This window comes from Mus caroli, unplaced genomic scaffold (assembly GCF_978045245.1).
Source record: "Mus caroli unplaced genomic scaffold, Mus_caroli_1 scaffold_4, whole genome shotgun sequence".
NCBI lineage: Eukaryota > Metazoa > Chordata > Mammalia > Rodentia > Muridae > Mus > Mus caroli.
The window spans coordinates 140,365,440-140,372,106 of record NW_028227259.1 but is presented as its reverse complement, the minus strand read 5'-3'; the positions used below and the strand labels follow the sequence as shown (position 1 = coordinate 140,372,106).

The window sequence follows — 6,667 nt, the reverse complement described above, 5'->3', positions numbered from 1 at the left end:
GCCCTGCCGTGCCGTGCAGTCTGTAGGGATGCCCTGAATAGAGGAGCTTGGTGTGGTGTCTGCTTCTGGCTGGGAAGAGCCATTAGGCTCCAGAGCTGAGAGGATGGAGGGGGTATAGAGAGGAGTGTGGGATAGGAGCTGCGAGTTTTAACAGGCCTGGCCCCAGGTAACCTAGAACCTGCAGCAAGGCTGCGCTGGTGACCCCAGCTCTCAGTCAAACCCCCGTCCCTACATAGAGTCTCTTAGATTCAGTCTTTCTCTGGACCCAACCCAACTCCTCAGCATTACGGCAGTTACAGAGCATTTATTTATGACAGCAAACCACTGTGGCATCTGACCTAGGAGGCCAGACAGTGGCAAAGCAGTATGAGGTGGGCAGCCTGGTCTCCTGGGTGAAGAATCTGGGCCATGGGGACTACAGGAGCAGTCGGGTCTCCCAAAGAAGCAGGTGTCATGGTTGTCCCTCGCAGACATGGAGAAGACCATGCTGGGTCACAGCCCTCCCCAGAACAGTTGACAATGATCCTGAGCATATCTAGGATCTGCAAACACCTGACAGGGACTCCATGGACACCTCATAGACACCTCACGTCTGTAGCTCTAGAAGGTGATGGGGCTCTCTGGCTGCTGGGCTGGCCAGGCTGGAGCCATGGGCTTCTTGAAGGTCTTGCAGCACACGAAGCAGCTGGGCCAGCGAGTCCTCGGGAGCTGGATGGGATATGTTGTAGGGAGGGCAGATGTGGCGTCCAGAGTCTGAGAACCCATGTGTCCCTGGAGGCAGCTGAACCACCAAACCCCGAGTTCCAGATGAGAGTGACCTACCTCCATCACAGCCTGTGGGTGAGACGCCGGCTTCTGTCGTCCCACGCAGGAGCTGGTATCTTTCCCTGCAGAGGAAGGCAGAGTGAGGGCCAACAACCACAACTAACTTGCTGGGAAGGCAGAGATGTCACAGGGGTTCCCCGAACAGGGAGTGCTGCTCCAGGGGTACAAACAGGTGCTTTCAGTCCACAAGGAATCAACTCAGGCCCAGCCTCCACGTTTCTAGTTCCAGCCACGTTCCTCTCACCGTTCAAACACAAAGCAGCCAAAAGTCTCTCCCCACCAATACTTGTAAAGCTCTTCTCTCCATACAGCCAAGCCTGACTTGGAAATTGCAATCCCCCTGCCTCAGCCTCCCTAGTGCTAAGGGTACAGGAATGAGCACTGTGCCTGGCCAGAAAGAGAATGGCAAACCCAGCCAAGCTGTGTCACCCTGGTTTTGCAGGGCCTATGAGAAATGAGCCCAGATGGGGTCTGAAGGACACCAAATGCCAGTTACGGGGTGGGGGGTAAGTTAGGGGTAGGGTTGGAATGCCTGGTCTTCCTTGTGCTGGGCTAGCCCTCTTTGATTGTCTTACAGGCCTTGTTATTTCAGTGTTTCTTTTTTGTTCTTGTTTTGTTTGTTTTGTTGTTGTTTTGTGGGTTCTGTTTGTTTCTGATACAGGGTCTCACTATGTAGACCATGCTTGAACTCCCTCTGCCTTTCCAGTGTTGGGATTAAAAGCATTCCCTACCAGTCTGACATGGTGATGGATGCCTTTAGTCCCAGTACTTGGGAAACAGAGCAGATCTTTGAGTTCCAGGCCAGCCTGGTCTGCAGAGCAGGTTCTAGAGATACACAGAGCCCTGTCTCAAAAAGGGGGTGGGGTGGGGTGGGGCTGGAGAGATGGCTCAGCGGTCAAGAGCACTGGCTACTCATCCAGAGGTCCTGAGTTCAAATCCCAGCAACCACATGGTGGCTCACAACCATCTGTAATGGGATCTGACGCCCTCTTCAGGCATCAGGTGTACATGCAGATAGAACATTTATATACATTAAATAAATAAATAAATAAATAAATAAATAAATAGGAAAAGAAAAGAATCCCATCACATTTAGCTGTTTTGATTTCCAAGATTGGGTCTTATTTTGGTTTTGGTTTTTTTGAGACAGGGTTACTCTGTATAGCCCTGGCTGTCCTGGAACTTACTCTATAGACCAGGCTAGGCTCTGCTTCCCAAATGCTGGGATTAAAGGTGTGTGCCACCACTGCCCAGCTTTCTTCTCCTCCTCCTCCTCCTCCTCCTCTTTTCTTTTTTTTCTTCTGGTTTTTCAAGACAGGGTTTCTTTGTGTATCCCTGGCTGTCCTGGAACTCACTTTGTAAACCAGGCTGGCCTTGAACTCAGAAATCCGCCTGCCTCTGCCTCCTGAGTGCTGGGATTAAAGGCGTCGCCACCACACCCAGCTCCTTCTCATTCTCCTGCCTCCACCTCCAGAATGCTGGGATTATAGTCATGAGCGCTGTGCCTAACTCTGAGGTTCTGTTGGGTTTTTTTTTTTTTTGTTTTTTGGAACAGGGTTTCTCTGTGTAGCCCTGGCTGTCCTAGAATTCACTCTATAGACCAGGCTGGCCTTGAACTTGGAGATTCTCTCACCTCTGCTTCCCAAGTGCTAGAAATAAAGGCATGCACTATCATGCTCCGATTTTTATAAAAAACTTTAAAACTTATTATTTTATATGTATAGCTATTGTGTGTAAACATGTGAATGTTTGTGCAGCACATGTGTGCATGCCTGGTTTTCGAAGAAGCCCAAAGAAGGTGTTTGACCCTCTTGGAACTGGAGTCACAGATAATTGTGAGATATCAGGTCAGCGTTCAAAACTGCTGAGTCATGTTTCCTGCCCAGGTTTTTGGAGGATGTCCAAAACCCTGGAGGATCACTGAGTAAAAAGGATGACCTTTGAGTCACTTGCCTGGGGTCCAGGATGCACGTGCAGACAAGCAGTCCCTTTTGTGTAGCCCAGGAGAAGGCTGTAGGGAGCTGAGATGGCCTCAGAGCATCCTCCAGCCTGGCCCCACCCAGTGATTCAGAGCTAATGGGGCCCAGGGATCCTGTTGGGCAAAGTTGTTTTAGAAAGCATCCTAGAGCCTGGTGATAGTAGTATGTGCCTTTAAATCTAGCAGTCAGTAGGCAAAGGCAGATGGATTTCTGAGTTCAAGGCCAGCCTGGTGTACAGAGTGAGTTCCAGGACAGCCAGGGGCTACACAGAGAAGCCCTGTCTAAAATCAAAACAAAACAAAACAAAAACAACAAAAAAGAAAGAAAGAAAGCATCCTGTCTTAATTAGCAAGATAACTCAGGAACTCAGAATTAGCGGAGGGCAAAGCCAGTGTTCTGCCGTCATCTCCAGAAGGCTGGGTAGATGGGGTCAAATTAGCACAGGAAGCAGTTGTGACCGTGACCTCTGTCCTCCTAATAGGAGATGACCTCATGATACAGACTGGCAGTGGGAAGGAGGTTGGCCTCATTAAAAGGGGGAGAATGTAGGGCCAGCAAGATGGCTGGGGAGGAAAGGAGCTTGCTGCACAACCCCAGGACCTGAGTTCAATCCTTGAAATCTACATGAAAGTGGAAGAAGAGAACTGACTCCACGACGTTTCTTCTAACAACACAAGTGTGATAAGAAGCACAGGCCCCATGTACACATTAGATACACACAAAACAAAATAAGCAAAAAAGATGGCCTGTCATTTCAACTACTTGAGAGACTGAAACAGGAGAACCACGTTGAAGACCCTGAGGACCATGGAGATAGATAGCTCAGTTGGCAAGTGTTTGCTCTGCAAGCATGAGAATCCTAGCTTGAGCCCAGTTTCCATGTAAAAGCCAGGCACGGTAGTGCTTGCTTGTCATCAAAGATAGGTGGGGATTCTGGGAAGCCAATTTTATCAAAGTAGTGAGCTCAAGACTAATCAGAGAACTTGTCACAAAAATGAAAAAAAAAAGATGCTGGAGAGACGGGAGGATGCTGGAGAGAAGGGAGGATGCAGGAGAGACAGGAGGATGCTGGAGAGACGGGAGGATGCTGGAGAGAAGCGAGGATGCTGGAGAGACAGGAGGATGCTGGAGAGACGGGAGGATGCTGGAGAGACAGGAGGATGCTGGAGAGACAGGAGGATGCTGGAGAGAAGGGAGGATGCTGGAGAGACAGGAGGATGCTGGAGAGACAGGAGGATGCTGGAGAGACGGGAGGATGCTGGAGAGACAGGAGGATGCTGGAGAGACGGGAGGATGCTGGAGAGACAGGAGGATGCTGGAGAGAAGGGAGGATGCTGGAGAGACAGGAGGATGCTGGAGAGACGGGAGGATGCTGGAGAGACGGGAGGATGCTGGAGAGACGGGAGGATGCTGGAGAGAAGGGAGGATGCTGGAGAGACAGGAGGATGCTGGAGAGACAGGAGGATGCTGGAGAGACGGGAGGATGCTGGAGAGACGGGAGGATGCTGGAGAGACAGGAGGATGCTGGAGAGAAGGGAGGATGCTGGAGAGAAGGGAGGATGCTGGAGAGAAGGGAGGATGCTGGAGAGAAGGGAGGATGCTGGAGAGACGGGAGGATGCTGGAGAGACGGGAGGATGCTGGAGAGACGGGAGGATGCTGGAGAGACGGGAGGATGCTGGAGAGACGGGAGGATGCTGGAGAGACGGGAGGATGCTGGAGAGACGGGAGGATGCTGGAGAGACAGGAGGATGCTGGAGAGAAGGGAGGATGCTGGAGAGAAGGGAGGATGCTGGAGAGACAGGAGGATGCTGGAGAGACGGGAGGATGCTGGAGAGAAGGGAGGATGCTGGAGAGAAGGGAGGATGCTGGAGAGACATCTCAGTGGTTCAGAGCATGTGCTTCTCCTCCAGAGGGCCTGAATGTCTTCCCAGCACTCACAACTCCAGCTCCAGGGGCGTCCAGCATCTCTGGCTTCTGTAGGCACCTGCACTCAGGTGCCTATCCTCACACACAGGCACACATATGTGCAGATATGTACACATAAGTAAAACAATAAGATTAAATGGAACTAGAAACAAAGAGAGTGAGATGGCCGGAGTGAGGTTAAGGGTGCTCAAGGCTCTTCTAGGGGACTGAGTTTCGTCCTGCCCCACCCCCACTCACATCAGGTAGCTCACAATCACCTTTAACTACAGCTCCCAGGGGACCTGACGCCCTTTTCTGGCCTTCAGAGGCACCTGCACACATATGGCATTAGGAGGCATACACACATGAAAATAAGAGTATAAAGATTTTTTTGTTTGTTTTGTTGGTGCGTCTCACTGTGCAACCTTGGCTGGCCTAGAACTTGCCATGTAACTTAGGTTGACCTCCAACTCATAGAAATCCTCTGCTTCAGCCTCCCAAGCGCTGGGGTCAAAGGTATGTACACCACACTTGGATAGAAGTAAATATGCCCAAGGCAGAAAAACAAACATGGAACCAGAGGCAAACGAGAAAAAGACAAAGACAAGCTGTTACTTAGCAACCCTCAGCCACAAGCCCATTTGCAGCCCTCAGGTGGCAGGAGTATGCAGATGCCTCTCCTTGAGCCTCCTCACCGAAGAGCAGCCTCCACGCCTAGCAGGTGCCTATAGATGAGCTGAGCCTCAAGGTCATGATCCAGTGGGTCATTCCATTCCTGCAGGGTCACCCGAGAGTGGGTCTTGTCACATCCCTGATCTGGAGGCAGAGAGAGGGCATAGTTACAATGGAAATACCATGCCTGGATTCCTGGTAGTGCAGAAAAGGCCATACTGGATGCTAGTGTGGGTGAGGATTCATGAAGGGTCCACTAGGGGCTGGTAAGATGATCCTGACTCTGCCTAGATCATCATGGCTTCAACTGCTGGACCAGAGTATATACTATGGAAAGTGGTGTCCTGTGGCATTCAGAGACATTTGGGGAGCTGGTAGCATTCCATAAGGTCTGCCTAGAGGTTCCCCTGAACTACATGATCATGGTAGGATGTGCCCAAGCTTCCTGCATTGGAATGAACTAGTCCTGCTAATTACCGGCTTTGCCACCTTTGCCCACTTACCCGCCCACTGTAAGCCTCAGTTGTAGACTGTGGGCGTGGCTTAGCAGTAGAGCTGTTGCCTAGAATCCCTGAGTGAGGGGCATGGTGTGGCTCAGTGGTAGCATGCTTACCTAGCATGTTAGTGGGCCTGATTTCCATATGCAGACACACAAACACACACATGCACACACATTCTAGTCTCAGCTTCTCCCTAGTGATTTGGGATCTCAGGTTGTCTCACAGACCACAGTGAGCCCCACATCAGCTCTCATGAGGGGCCACAAAGAGCCATCCGAGCAAAGCCAGGGCAGGGCAGGTGCAGTGCAGTCGGGTGGACAGCTTTTCCTATGCCAGGCTCTGCAGATTGAGACCTGGAGGGCACAGGGCTCTAAGCTTTCATTAACTCTGTGAGTGGGGAAGGTCTTGAAATTTCCAGAACTGATGGGCAGTGTCACATGACCATAATACCAGAACTCACGAGGGCAGGAAAACTGTCTCAGCAGTTAAGAGCGCTGCCCGCTCTTCCAGAGGGCCGGGGTTTGATTCCCAGCAACCACATGACATCTTACAACTGTCTATAACTAGTTCTAGGGGAGCCGACAAACTCTTCCAACCTCTACAGGTGTATCCTCACACACACTCAGTACTCACACACGTACACATGCGTATACATAAAACATATCTTTATTAAAAGTAAATATAAATCTTTAAAAGAGAGAGATTCTACTAAGTTTTCAGGCTTTGTCAGAATATCCACTGAATTCACTCACATGCGTCACACACTTTGCACGGCATTTACCAAA

The 6,667-nt window shown here is 50.7% G+C and overlaps 1 long non-coding RNA gene across 1 annotated transcript; it reads right to left on the bottom strand.

The window, feature by feature from the left end:
* Positions 1-256: 256 nt before the first annotated feature.
* On the bottom strand, positions 257-5,529 carry LOC147005374 (uncharacterized). The gene is made up of 3 exons (XR_015046867.1): positions 5,406-5,529; positions 823-887; positions 257-708 (listed from the first exon to the last, which is right to left on the bottom strand). It is a non-coding gene; the product is annotated as an uncharacterized LOC147005374 (long non-coding RNA).
* Between the last annotated feature and the right edge of the window lie 1,138 nt (positions 5,530-6,667).